At 43.9% G+C, this 15,649-nt stretch overlaps 1 protein-coding gene and 1 non-coding gene across 2 annotated transcripts in view; both read right to left on the bottom strand.

Annotated features, from left to right (window-relative positions):
- The window catches only part of LOC126175037 (prolactin-releasing peptide receptor-like), a 309,550-nt gene that overhangs the window by 239,324 nt on the left and 54,577 nt on the right, over positions 1–15,649 (bottom strand). The window lies entirely within an intron of this gene.
- Trnaa-cgc (transfer RNA alanine (anticodon CGC)) lies at positions 8,247–8,319 on the bottom strand. The gene has a single exon. It is a non-coding gene; the product is annotated as a tRNA-Ala (tRNA).

Genomic DNA, 15,649 nt, shown 5'->3' with positions numbered 1-15,649 from the left:
TGGAAACAATAACTGCTGTAAAATAACTGGGCGTAACCATCCGGATCGACCTGAATTGGAGTGGCCCTGTAAGAAAAAAATAAATGTTGGTATAGCAGATGCCAGACTGAGATTCATAGGAAGTGGTACGTGGTACTTACTGCAATTAAGGAAAATATGGAAAGGAGGACCCACCAACATAACTTTCTTTTCACACAACCTGTTTTTTTAACAATATATAAACTGTATCTTGCTGATGATCGAAGCCTTCAACCATAAAATTTTCTTTAACAAAATGACCAAATCCTTTTAACCTTAAATCTTGAGTTGAATAAGCTTTTAATGTTCGCAAAAGAAATCTTAAGTACTGTATTGCAAAACAGCTAACTATATGACAATGAACCCAACACGGCCGAACCTGCATCCCGCCCGTTATCGGATGAAAATGGCTCTGAGCACTATGCGACTTAACTTCTGTGGTCATCAGTCGCCTAGAACGTAGAACTAATTAAACCTAAATAACCTAAGGACATCACACACATCCATGCCCGAGGCAGGATTCGAACCTGCGACCGTAGCTGTCGAGCGGTTCCAGGCTGTAGCGCCTAGAACCACTCGGATACCCCGGCCGGCAATCTTAGGTCAATCTGTTTCCTCTGATTCATATTTCCTTATACGTGGAGCGTTCAATAAGTAATGCAACAGCTTTTTCTGAAAGAAAATAGATTTCATTCATTATTCAAGTACATTGAATTATTCCCCCTCTTTTGGCTACAAAATCCGATTTTCCAACATAGTCTCCTTTCAACGCAACGGCCTTACGCCACCTACTGTATGGCCACATGGTACCATTCCACTGGTCGATGTCGGAGACAACTTCTTGTAGCATCAGTAACCTCCCCATCACCCACATAATGCTTCCCACGAAGTACACCCTTCTTTGGACCAAAAAGAGGAAGTCGGAAGCTGCGAAATCCCGGCTGTATGGTCGATTAGGAAGAACAGTCCAATGGAATTTTGTAAGCTCCTCTCGTGTGTTTTGACTTGTCTGAGGCCTTGCATCGTCACGGAGAAGTTCGTTTGCATTTTCGTGGCGACGAAATCGCTGATGTCCTTTCTTCAATTTCCTGAGGATACCACAGTTGTGTGCGACTGGCCAACACACGGGAGATCGGACGGGTCAGCCCGACCTTGTTGCGATTAAGACAGACACCTTGCCCAGCGACTCACCGTGCTTTTGTTCACTTCCAGGTGTCCGTAGACATTCTGCAAGCGGATATGAATATCTGTGATGCTCTGCTTTTCTGCCAAAAGGTACCCAATTACCTTTGCTCGGAACGCACCTCCAGTACAGACCGCATTTTTAAATCTAGGTATACCGCCGCGACCTATCGGAACTTAAGAAACTACTGGGACTGTTCCACAAAATATCCTGCATCTTTTCAACCGAAACTGACCGAGAAAGAAGCTTTGCATTACTTACTGAACGCCCCACGTATATTCCAATTATAATCAATTTAAACAGTCTTCAAGGAAACTGGAATGTTTCTCGTTTTTCTATTTCCTCCCATCAAACGAACATTAAGCCACCGATACTTGCTGCGGTATTAATATTATTGCTCGTTGGGAAACGTAACGCAGCTACACACGCCTTCGTTTATTAAGCAACAGTCGTTCACCAGCAGAGATGAAATTGCCAGCAGCAGCTGTTACCCACAAACGATAATCAATGTCCGTACAGAAAGCAGCTTGCCGGCGGTGAATATTTGAATTCTCCCGTTTAACAAGGCAATGGTCGTGAAAAATAGTCTCTAGAGACGTGATATATATTGTTTCATTCAATTAACGTTTTGTGTGCCGCACGACGCTTAGTTTGCGAACGATCACGCCGTAAATTCTTTACAAAACTGGACAATTACAGCTAACGATTCTCACTTATTGATGACATACCGCCTATCTGTGCATACATAGAAGTTGATATTATTGTCAGTGCACACAATTAAGAGATTTATTTTCTGCCTTTTATCTCTCCAAAATCGTTTATTTTATTGTTCTAGCGTCACCACGGTGAGTGTCACCAATGATCTGTATGGACTGCTACAGGTTGCCTTTATGTCACACTAAATTGAGAAGTGACCGTATATGTTAATCTCTCCATGCCTCCGACGTGCGGTATAGTGTTCTACTAATGTAAGCTAAATGTCAGGCTGCCCTCGGGACAATTCACAGATACAAGTCACCAGCAGCGAGAGCACGGTAAGAAAGGCAGAAAGTGACCTAAGGAGGACCAGGTAGTGTTCTATTAATGTAAGCTAAATGTCAGGCTGCACTCAGAACAATTCACAGATACATGTCACCAGAAGCGAGAGCACGGTAAGAAAGGCAGAAAGTGACCTAAGGAGGACCAGCAAGTAAAGACATTAGGAGTCTATAGAGAAATAACTGAACTAAACTAAACTCCGTCCGAAAATGCCATGAAGGTCGAATGGTTCCGCCCGGCCGCCGTGTCATCCTCAGGCGAAAGACGTCACTCGATGCCGATATGAAGGGTCATGTGGTCAGCACACCGCTCTCCCGCCCGTTGTCAGTTTTCGTGACAAGAGCTGCTACTTCGCAATCAAGTAGCTCCCCAGTTGGCCTCACAAGGGCTGAATGCACCCTGCTTGCCAACAGCGCTCTGGAGACCAGACGGTCATCTCTCCAAGTTCTGGCGCAGCCCGACACCGACTTAACTTTGGCGATCTGACGGGAACCGGTGTTACCACTGAGGCAAGGTCGGTGAAGAAATAATTTCAGTAAGGAAATCCTTCAACGAAAAAGAATGTAGGAAGTTCAAAATTTTGTGCTATGTCTTCTTCATAATCGTCGCTTTGGTCTGGAATTTTCCACATTCCTCCACCAATCATTTCCGTTCCTGGCTTTGCGGCTCATTCTTCTTTTCTCATGCCATCGTTGACATCATCCATCTTGTCCGTGGTCATTCTCAGCCGCTTCTGCCATCCACAACTCCCGAGCATGCTTCCATTCTAATCAGATGTCTTGTCCACATCAATCATGTATCCTTCATCCTTCAGACAATATCAGCTTGTGAGTAAAGATTTTCTAGTGCCTGGATTTTTTAATATCCTCCATTCCTATGACTAAGTGTCGCTTTTGGGGTCAAGTAGTTTCATTGATATCTGTCTCTCGAAGACCAGCAGCTTTTGCTAATCTGTTTTCCTCAATGCAAATGTTTCGGAGGTGCTCTACTGTACAGCACGTCCCATAATCCAAATAATTATATCCCGCTATGGTCTTGGCCTTTATCTCAATTTCTGTTCTATTCTGTTCTCTTCGCTAAAAATGATTCCCAAATATCTCAATGTGTCTATTCTTTTAAAGGCTACTTCAGCAACAGTCGGTTTGGTACCTTAATTTGGTGCTTTGCTTACGACTGTATACCGAGTTATCTCTTCATTAATTTGAATACCTGCTTTCCTTGCAACGTTTCTGTAAGAACTTTACATGAGCTGCAAGTTCTCTATGCTACGACTTATTCTAAAAACCGCTTATTGATACGTTTGTTGACATCTGGTGCAACGTACCTACATGAAAATACCAAGGCCTTGTTGAATCCATGCCACGCAGAATCGCTGCTGTAATGTTGTTTTTGTTGTGGTCTTCAGTCCTGACTCTGGTTTGATGCAGCTCTCCATGCTACTCTATCCTGTGCAAGCTTCTTCATCTCCCAAAACATACTGAAGCACACATCCTTCTGAATCTGCTTAGTGTATTCATCTCTTGGTCTCCCTCTACGACTTTTACCCTCCACGCTGCCCTCCAATACCATATTGGTGATCCCCCGATGTCTCAGAACATGTCTTACCAACCGATCCCTTCTTCTAGTCAAGTTGTGCCACAGGCTCCTCTTCTCCCCAATTCTATTCAATACCTCCTCATTAGTTATGTGATGTGCCCGTCTAATCATCAGCATTCTTCTGTAGCACCACATTTCGAAAGCATCTATTCTCTTCTTGTCTAAACTATTTATCGTCCACGTTTCACTTCCATACATGGCTACACTCCATACAAATACTTTCAGAAACGACTTCCTGACATTTAAATCAATACTCGATGTTAACATCTTTTTCTTCATCAGAAACGCTTTCCTTGCCATTGCCAGTCTCCATTTTATATCCTCTCTACTTCGACCATCATCACTTATTTTGCTCCCCAAATAGCAAAACTCCTTTACTACTTTAAGTGTCTCATTTCCTAATCTAATTCCCTCAGCATCACCCGACTTAATTCGACTACATTCCATTATCGTCGTTTTGCTTTTGCTGATGTTTATCTTATACCCTTCTTTCATGACACTGTCCATTCCGTTCAGCTGCTCTTCCAAGTGCTTTGCTGTCTCTGACAGAATTACAATGTCATCGGCGAACTTCAAAATTTTTATTTCTTCTCCATGGATTTTGATACTTACTCCGAACTTTTCTTTTGTTTCCTTTATTGCTTGCTCAATATACAGCTCGAATAACTGTCTCACTCCCTTCCCAACCACTGCTGCCCTTTCATACCCCACGACTCTTATAACTGCCATCTGCTTTCAGTACAAATTGTAAATAGCCTTTCGCTCCCTGTATTTTACCCCTGCCACGTTCAGAATTTCAAAGAGAGTATTCCAATCAACATTATCAAAAGCTTCCGCTAAGTCTACAAATGCTAGAAATGTAGGTTTGCCTTTCCTTAATCTTTCTTCTAAGATAAGTCTTAGGGTCAGTATTGCCTCACGTGTTCCGACATTTTTACGGAATCCAAACTGATCTTCCCCGAGGTCGGCTTCTATCAGTTTTTTCCATTCGTCTGTAAAGAATTCGCGTTAGTATTTTGAAGCTGTGACTTATTAAACAGATAGTTCGGTAATTTTCACATTTGTCGACACCTGCTTTCTTTGGGATTGGATTTATTATACTCTTCTTGAAGTGTCAGGGTATATCGCCTGTCTCATACATCCTGGTCACCAGGTGGTAGAGTTGTCAGGACTGGCTCTCCCAAGGCTATCAGTAGTTCTAATGGAATGTTGTCTACTCCGGGGGCCTTGTTTCGACTCTGGTCTTTCATTGCTCTGTCAAACTCTTCACGCAGTATCATATCTCCCATTTCATCTTCATCTACATCCTCTTCCATTTTCATAATACTGTCCTCAAGTACATCGCCTTTCTATATACCTTTCTGCTTTCTCTTCTTTGCTTAGAAATGGGTTCCCATCAAAGCTCTTGGTATTCATGCAAGTGGTTCTCCTTTCTCCAATGGTCTTTTTAACTTTCCTGTAGGCAGTATCTATCTTACGACTAGTGAGATAAGCCTCTACATGCTTACATTTGTCCTCTAGCCATCCCTGCTTAGCCATTTTGCACTTCCTGTCGATATCACTTTTCAGACGTTTGTATCCGTTTTTGCCAGCTTCATTTACTGCATTTTTATATTTTCTCCATTCATCAATTAAATTTTTCTTCTGTTACACAAGGGTTTCTACTAGCCCTCGTCTTTTTACCTATCTGATCCTCTGCTGCCTTCACTATTTCATCCCTCAAAGCTACCCATTTTTCTTCTACTGTATTTCTTTCCCCCATTCCTGTGAATTGTTCCCTTATGCTCTCCCTGAAACTCTGTACAACCTCTGGTTCTTTCAGTTTATCCAGGTCCCATCTCCTTAAATTCCCACTTTTTTGCAGTTTCTTCAGTTTTAATCTACAGTTCATAACCAATAGATTGTGGTCAGAGACCACATCTGCTCATGGAAATGTCTTAGAATTTAAATCCTGGTTCCTAAATCTCTGTCTTACCATTACATAATCTATCTGAAACCTTTTAGTATCTCCAGGGTTCTTCCATGTATACAGCCTTGTTTCATGATACTTGAACCAAGTGTTAGCTATGATTAAGTTATTCTCCGCGCAATATTCTACCAGGCGGCTTCCTCTTTCGTTTCTTAGCCCCAATCCATATTCACCTACTATGTTTCCTTCTCTCTCTTTTCCTACTCTCGAATTCCAGTCACCCATGATTATTAAATTTTCGTCTCCCTTCACTACCTGAATAGTTTCTCTTATCTCATCATACATGTCATCAATTTCTTCGTCATCTGCAAAGGTACTTGGCATATAAACTTGTACTACTGTAGTAGGAGTGGGCTACGTGTCTATCTTGGGCACAATAATACGTTCACTATGCTGTTTGTAGTAGCTTACCCGTACTCCTATTTTTTTATTCATTATTAAACCTACTCCTGCATTACCCCTATTTGATTTTGTATTTATAACCCTGTATTCACCTGACCAAAAGTCTTGTTCCTCCTGCCATCGAACTTCACTAATTCCCACTATATCTAACTTTAACCTGTCCATTTCCCTTTTTAAATTTTCTAACCAACCTGCCCGATTAAGGGATCTGACATTCCACGCTCCGATCCGTAAAACGCCAGTTTTCGTTCTCCTGGTAACGACGTCCTCCTGAGTAGTCCCCTCCCGGAGATCCGAATGGGGGACTATTTTACCTCCGGAATATTTTACCCAAGAGGACGCCATTATCATTTAACCATACAGTAAAGCTGCATGCCCTCGGGAAAAATTACGGTTGTAGTTTCGCCTTGCTTTCAGCCGTTCGCAGTACCAGAACAGCAACGCCATTTTGGGTAGTGTTACAAGGCCAGATCATCCAGACTGTTGCCACTGCAACTACTGAAATGGCTGCTGCCCCTTTTCAGGAACCACACGTTTGTCTGGCCTCTCAACAGATACCCCTCCGTTGTGGTTGCACCTACGGTACGGCTATCTGTATCTTTGAGGCACGCAAGTCTCCCCACCAACGGCAAGGTCCATGGTACATGTGGGTGGGAGGGGGGGGGGGGGGGGTAGCTGTAATACTGTGTTCCAAATGTAGACGATCGCGCTACTGATTTAACTGTGATACAGTTTCGGGCTATGAGCACATGTACCTAGCAGTACACTTCATAGTTACAGCGCACTTTGCACGTAAAACACTTATGAAGCTCCAGTAGAAACATTGTCTGTTGCACAAGAAAAACTACGAAAAAATTTATACGTTACGTCTATGTTTCAACATCGGGAGTCCACTGGTCGAAATTTTCACGTTTCAATATATACTAGAGAAAAATCCTGTCGTAAATTTTGAAGTTATTTTGGAGGTTCACAGCAGCACAGAAGTGGAATGTCTTGATAACACAGAGAATGAAATAGCTAACGATACAATGAATGTCAGCCCGCATCTCGTGGTCGTGCGTTAGCGTTCTCGCTTCCCACGCCCGGGTTCCCGGGTTCGATTCCCAGCGGGGTCAGGGATTTTCTCTGCCTCGTGATGGCTGGGTGTTGTGTGATGTCCTTAGGTTAGTTAGGTTTAAGTAGTTCTAAGTTCTAGGGGACTGATGACCGTAGATGTTAAGTCCCATAGTGCTCAGAGCCATTTGAACAATGAATGTCGCTATGTGTGTTTAAACGTTACTTTGTAAAGGGCTTACATTCTGCATATACCTGTACTGGGATGTAAACTGCTCCTAGCGTAGCACAAAAAGGCGAATATATCCTGGGCAGAGTTAGATTGGATTGGATTGTTTGGGGGAAGAGACCAAACAGCGAGGTCATCGGTCTCATCGGATTAGGGAAGGATGGGGAAGGAAGTCGGCCGTGCCCTTTCAAAGGAACCATCCCAGCATTTGCCTGGAGCGATTTAGGGAAATTACGGAAAACCTAAATCAGGATGGCCGGACTGGGGCAGAGTTAGGGATGTAAAAGCAGCGAACTAGCTTTCTGACTTACCTGGCAGCTTCAAAGACATTCCCGTCAAAACATCTTGACGTATTCGCTCTTTTATACTTGTAACATAATGCATCTGCAAACATGAGATGCTATCATATTGGCCAACATGGCATTTGTCACGTAGTGCAATATGACACAGAGTGTCATTACAGTTTAAGTTGCATGCTTACCCACTTTGAGATACGTCCTGTTACACGAGGAACCCCCGCTCTCTGGTACGTCCTGCTGTAGATGCGTTCCACTCTCTCGGAGGACATAAATTTGTGGCTATGAGGAGGAGGAGGATATTAGTGTTTGATGTCCTGTCGACAACGAGGTCATTAGAGACGGAGCACAAGCTCGGGTGAGGGAAGGATGGGGAAGGAAATCGGCTGTGCCCTTTCAAAGGAACTATCCCGGCATTTGCCTGAAGCGATTTAGGGAAATCATGGAAAACCTAAATCAGGATGGCGGGAGACGGGATTGAACCGTCGTCCTCCCGAGTGCGAGTCCAGTGTGCTAACCACTGCGCCACCTCGCTCGGTAGTATGTGGCTATGAATTGTTACACTCCTCGCCGTACATTTAATAGGCGGTGGTCTAAGAGGGCTCATTGTTCTAAGAAAGTAGGATTAACTCGTAGAATAGCGCAAGTAAGCCAAGATGTTTTGATTTAAATGCTTTGAAGCTGTCAGAAAAGTAGATCCTTCCTTTTACATCTGTAGCTCTGCCCACGTTATACACCCCGTTTTTGTCCTGCGATAGGAGCATTTATCATTGTGGTTCCCAACATTTACGCTACCGTAATTTTGAAATTAGACCGTCATATCTGGGCAACTTAAGCAGATTTTTATTGACTCTGGCGACGACTGATATATCGTGAAAGCCGTTCGCAAAACAACAGGACGACCGTCAAATACTTGTACTTGTTTACCTTCTTACAAAACTTGAAGTGATTCGCACAAGTCTGAAATAAAGAAGTGGTGTCCGTAAGAAAACTAAAAAAACGTATTTTTAGCACATAAAATCCGAATTAAGCTAGATTTTTGAATGCTAGTGTTCAATTTTAACGTTAGAATTTATTTGTTTGATTGACATAAAACTGTTTTAGTGCGTTCAGTTCACGTAAGAACGAATTTTACGTGATACATTTAGCTCGACTTTAAACCATCGTATCTCGAAGTGAATAATGGTTACTGGACACAAAAAAATTTCGCTTTGACTTTATTAATTTACCTATCTTTGTGATATCCTTGAATAGATTGATGGAAATTTAAAGTATAGGATCGGCGCTCTTCGGACATCTCCAAGAAAAACGATGTACCATCTTATCTCGCCAATGGGTAAATATTATTGGATAAAAAAATCGTTTTGACTTTACCCATTTATATATCTTCGAACAAATTTTGAACCGATTCCTACAAATTACAGTACAGAAGTGTTCCCGTTCAAAAACCTACTAGAAAAAAGTGTATCTTGCACGTAAAACTGAAACGTAGCATCTTTTTTTACAGGGTTAAAATTTATCTCAAGCAAAGATCCAATAAAGCTGTTAACCAAATTTTAACCATGAGTCTCATTCCAGGCCGGAATTATTTAAGGATGACTGTTTTACCATGTAAAATCCGAACGAGGGTGACTGTTTTTGTGCGTGAAATGCAGTCGGTGCACGTACGACTTGTGCCTTTAGCTGAGCATTAGTTACAGTCAGATTAAAATCTATGCAACAGGAATAAATCGACTCGCTCAATTTGCCTGGGTGCCAGCTCCGGTTCGTCGTTCAAACGTTGCTTAACATACTGTAACATAGCTTCAGTGACAGATGTTCGAATGGTCTATACAAATGGCCGCTGGTCCGGGCTAAACTAAAAACTTTTTACCCTATGTTCAAGGCTCAACTACGAGCCGTGCACCAAGACCACCCCACACCCCCCTCCTCAACCCCAAACCGTGTTTCTGCGTGCGACCTTTTCAGTCATTGTAGCGATCAGTAATGTTGAAAATCTGCTGAAATTACTGAAACTCAGAAAACACCGAATGCTCGATGGATTGCCAGCAGCTCTTATGCAGACATGCATCTTTCAGTGATGTTTTACCTCCACGGTTTCTAATATTATAACTAATTACAATTCAAAATACATATGCGATATTGAGTACTTAAGATCGGGCCCATTAGACCTCTATCTAAGCTTTCCGGATTTATCAAGTTGGTGCATAAAATCTTGTAGCGTTTTTTCCGTAAGATTAATAAACACAAGAGATACACCTAATAGTGATTTTAGTAATCAATAATATATTCTCCTTCACTATTTACAACAGTCTACCGTCGCTGGTGTAACTTTCTGGTTCCTTTGCTGTAGAAACCACGTGAATTTGAGGCGGAGAACTCGTCGAGCCGTATTCTAATCGCTGTTTTATCCTGAAAGGAAGTTCCTTGAAGACTGTTCGATAGACAGCGGAAAAGATATAAATCTGAGGGCGCATATCAGCTGTATAAGGTGGTAGCGGAATGAATTCCCTTATCAGCTTCTGTAGAGAGTTTGTTGTCAGTCTAACGGGATGCTGGTAGGCGTTATTGTGGGGTGGCGTCACTTCACACAGTCTTCCTGGTTGTTGTTTTTGGATTGCAAGACGTCTTAGTTGTTGACAGTAGCCGCCCGATGTGGCCGAGCGGTTCTAGGCGCTACAGTCTGGAGCCGCGCGACCGCTGCGGTCCCAGGTTCGAATTCTGCCTCGGGCATGGATGTGTGTGGTGTCCTTAGGTTAGTTAGGTTTAAGTAGTTCTAAGTTCTAGGGGACTGATGACCTCAGCAGTTAAGTTCAAGTGGTTGAAATGGCTCTGAGCACTATGGGACTTAACATCTATGGTCATCAGTCCCCTAGAGCTCAGAACTACTTAAACCTAACTAACCTAAGGACATCACACACATCCATGCCCCAGGCAGGATTCGAATCTGCGACCGTAGCGGTCACGCGATTCCAAACTGAAGCGCCTAGAACCGCACGGCCACACCGGCCGGCAGCAGTTAAGTCCATAGTGCTCACAAGGGAACATCCCCATCGCACCCCCCTCAGATTTAGTTATAAGTTGGCACAATGGATAGGCCTTGAAAAACTGAACACAGATCAATCGAGAAAACAGGAAGAAGTTGTGTGGAACTATGAAAAAATAAGCAAAATATACAAACTGGGTCGTCCATGTCTAAGATAGGCAATATTAAGGGAAGTGTGAAGCGAGGAGCGCCGTGGTCCCGTGGTTAGCGTGAACAGCTGCGGAACGAGAGGTCCTTGGTTCAAATCTGCCCTCCACTGAAAATTTTGCTTTCTTTATTTTCGCAAATTATGATCTGTCCGTTCGTTCATTGACGTCTCTGTTCACTGTAATAAGTTTAGTGTCTGTATTTTGCGACCGCACCGCAAAACCGTGTGATTAGTTGACGAAAGGACGTGCCTCTCCAATGGGAACCGAAAACATTTGATCGCAAGGTCATAGGTCAACCGATTCCTCCACAGGAAAACACGTCTGATATTTTGTATACGACACTGGTGACAGCATGTGCGTCACATGACAGGAATATGTTGTCGACCCACCTAACTAGTACACTTGCCGAATGGGTGAAAAGTTTCTTCTACCTTGCCCCATTTAGGTTTTCTTGTGGATGTAATAATCACTTCAAAAAAGTGATGAAAACATAAGAGTTTTTCACATAAACTGAAAATAAAAAGTTAAAATCTTCGGTCAAGGGAAGAATTGAACCAAGGAACTCTCGTTCCGCAGCTGTTTACGCTAACCACAGGACCACAGAGCGCCTCGCCTCACATTGCCCTTAATTTTGCCTATCTTACGTATGGACGACCCAGTTTGTATATTTTGCTTATTTTTTCATAGTTCCACACAATTTCTTCCAGTTTTCTAGATCGATCTGTGTTCAGATTTTCAAGGCCTATCCACTGTGCCAACTTATAACTAAATCTGAGGGGGGTGCGATGGGGATGTTCCCTTGTCAGAGCCATTTGAACCATTTTTCTGTTGACAGTAAACGACAGCAGCGATGATTATACCTCTAGGAAGGAACTCGTAGTACACCACAATGTTCCACCTGATGCATTATCTTTTGTGAATATGCTGCTGGCCGGGGTGGCCCAGCGGTTCTAGGCGCTACAGTCTGGAACCGCGCGACCACTACGGTCGGAGGTTCGAATCCTGCCTCGGGCATGGATGTGTGTGATGTCCTTAGGTTACTTGGGTTTAAGTAGTTCTAAGTTCTAGGGGACTGATGACCTCAGACGTTAAGTCCCATAGTGTTCAGAGTCATTTGAACCATTTGTGAATACGCTAATATCTTCGTACAGGAAGTAGCTGCTTTGTTTGGGCTCAGCCGGAACATTCTCTTCCTTATGTTCGCGTAGAGACACCATGTCCCGTCACCAGTAATGATACAGGGTAGAAATACTCTTCTGTTCACGAGCCAATTGATTACGAACACTGACGCACATATGGACACATGTTGATTTTGTGATTTCGGCTATTCGCATGCGCTATCCTTTGAACCATGGACCTTGCCGTTGGTGGGGAGGCTTGTGTGCCTCAGCGATACACATGGCCATACCGTAGGTACAACCTCAACGGAGGGGTATCTGTTGAGAGGCCAGACAAACGTGTGGTTCCTGAAGAGGGCCAGCAGCCTTTTCAGTAGTTGCAGGGGCAACAGTCTGGATGATTGACTGATCTGGCCTTGTAACAATAACCAAAACGGCCTTGCTGTTATGGTACTGTGAACGGCTGAAAGCAAGGGGAAACTGTGGTGTCTCCGCCAGACACCAACTTGCTAGGTGGTAGCCTTTAAATCGGCCCCGGTCCGGTAGTATACGTCGGACCCGCGTGTCGCCACTGTCAGTGATTGCAGACCGAGCGCCGCCACACGGCAGGTCTGGAGAGGCGTCCTAGCACTCGCTCCAGTTGTACAGGCGACTTTGCTAGCGATGCTACATTGACAAATACGCTCTCATTTGCCGAGACGATAGTTAGCATAGCCTTCAGCTACATCATTTGCTACGACTTAGCAAGGCGCCATTACCAGTTTATATTGAGATTATAATTAATGTATCATCAAGAGCGATGTTCTCCAATTATGGATTAAAGTTAAGTATTCCAGAAGCTATGTACTATTTTTAGCTACTATAATTCCTTGTCATTTTCCAGACCTCACGCCAGCCTGCGTGAGCTTAAACGCGTGCCTTTCGGCTTCCTCCAAACTCCGTGAATTGGCTCCTGCCAATTCACAACATTGGCGATGAGTGTAAAAACGGTCTTCTTCTTTATACTTGCTTAAATTACTTGTCATGGCTTCGCCACAATCTCCAGATGTACTGTCCGAATTTTATCGCTTGCAGAATCAGCAGACGCAGGCCTTATTGGATGCCCTTGGACAGCTCGTCCAGGGTCAACGTGCAATGCAAAACGATGCGACCGCCGCCGCTCCACCGCTACCACAGCCACAACATGCTGTTGCACCACCTTTTCGTCCTTTTGATGCGGCACTGGAAAGCTAGACGGAGTGGTCACGCCAATTTGGATTCCATCTGGCCGCCTACAGAATTCAAGGTATTGAGCGGCAGCCTTTTTTGCTTTCTTGTGTAGGTGTGTCCACGTACCGTGTGATAGTGAAATTGTTTCCCCGATGCGACATAGCAACTCTCTCCTACGACGAAATGTTGTCTGCATTAGATGCATATTTCAAAGAATCAGTCAATGTAGTTGCAAAAAGGTATACGTTCTATCATACAAAACGTACGGACGGTAAAACTAATCGGGAGTGGGTTGCAACTTTGCAAGGCCTTACTAGGGATTGTGCTTTTGAGTGTGAATGTGGACTCCCTTATTCAGATACTATGGTACATCTACATCTACATCTACATCTATACTCCGCGAGCCACCTTACGGTGTGTGTCGGAGGGTACTTATTGTACCACTATCTGATCCCCCCTTCCCTGTTCCATTCACGAATTGTGCGTGGGAAGAACGACTGCTTGTAAGTCTCCGTATTTGCTCTAATTTCTCGGATCTTTTCGTTGTGATCATTACGCGATATATATGTGGGCGGTAGTAATACGTTGCCCATCTCTTCCCGGAATGTGCTCTCTCGTAATTTCGATAATAAACCTCTCCGTATTGCGTAACGCCTTTCTTGAAGTGTCCGCCACTGGAGCTTGTTCAGCATCTCCGTAACGCTCTCGCGCTGACTAAATGTCCCCATGACGAATCGCGCTGCTTTTCACTGGATCATGTCTATCTCTTCTATTAATCCAACTTGGTAAGGGTCCCATACTGATGAACAATACTCAAGAATCGGACGAACAAGTGTTTTGTAAGCTACTTCTTTCGTCGATGAGTCACATTTTCTTAGAATTCTTCCTATGAATCTCAACCTGGCGCCTGCTTTTCCCACTATTTGTTTTATGTGATCATTCCACTTCAGATCGCTCCGGATAGTAACTCCTAAGTATTTCACGGTCGTTACCGCTTCCAGTGACTTACCACCTATGGCATAATCGTACTGGAATGGATTTCTGCCCCTACGTATGCGCATTATATTACATTTATCTACGTTTAGGGAAAGCTGCCAGCTGTCGCACCATGCATTAATCCTCTGCAGGTCTTCCTGGAGTACGTATGAGTCTTCTGATGTTGCTACTTTCTTGTAGACAACCGTGTCATCTGCAAATAGCCTCACGGAGCTACCGATGTTGTCAACTAAGTCATTTATGTATATTGTAAACAATAAAGGTCCTATCACGCTTCCTTGCGGTACTCCCGAAATTACCTCTACATCTGCAGATTTTGAACCGTTAAGAATGACATGTTGTGTTCTTTCTTCTAGGAAATCCTGAATCCAATCACAAACCTGGTCCGATATTCCGTAAGCTCGTATTTTTTTCACTAAACGTAAGTGCGGAACCGTATCAAATGCCTTCCTGAAGTCCAGGAATACGGCATCAATCTGCTCGCCAGTGTCTACGGCACTGTGAATTTCTTGGGCAAATAGGGCGAGCTGAGTTTCACATGATCTCTGTTTGCGGAATCCATGTTGGTTATGATGAAGGAGATTTGTATTATCTAAGAACGTCATAATACGAGAACACAAAACGTGATGCAATTGCACAGAACGTTTCTGATGTTCGTATCAGGGAAGAGATTTTGAAACTAGTCAATCCCTCCCTTCAACAAGTGATAGACATATTGGATCGGCAGGACACACTTGACTTTGCTCAGGAATCATTTGAAACTTCGCCAGCCGTGTGTCACGTTAACCGTCCCACCGGGCGAGCTGCACGGAACAGTAAACAGCCCTTGCGCCCGTCTGCGCAGCCACGTGTGCCGCGCAAGCAAGCAAATGCAGTGCTGAAGTCATGCTTGTGGTCTGCTACTAGACATTTGCGTGTGAATTGCCCGTCACACCAGGCTATTTGCTTTTTCTGTAATAAAAAAGGACATGGTCAGAGTGTTTGCCAGAAAAAGCTCCGATCGGACACTCACAACCATTCCCGGCCCTTTGCTTCGTGCCGGAATCGAACCAAGGATACTCGGGCTCGCCCATGGAAATTCATGTAGTTCATGCCACTCCGCCCAGTGCTACTCTCTCTAGCGATGATTGTGTTCGTCCCACAATAAGTGTGCGTCGACATCGACGGAAATCCCGTCCGGTCGCAAGTGATTCTGTGCCAGTGTCAGTACATGTTGCACGAGACAGTCGCTCTTGTCGTCAGCAGGAAAATAAACTTTTTGTTGATTTGGATTTTAACAGCACAGTGATACCGTTCCCGCTCGATACCGGAGCTGCAGTTTCACTGATCAATCACGACACGTACAAA

This window comes from Schistocerca cancellata, chromosome 3, assembly GCF_023864275.1.
Source record: "Schistocerca cancellata isolate TAMUIC-IGC-003103 chromosome 3, iqSchCanc2.1, whole genome shotgun sequence".
In the NCBI taxonomy this organism is placed as follows: domain Eukaryota; kingdom Metazoa; phylum Arthropoda; class Insecta; order Orthoptera; family Acrididae; genus Schistocerca; species Schistocerca cancellata.
This window is presented reverse-complemented; position numbering and strand designations above follow the sequence as displayed.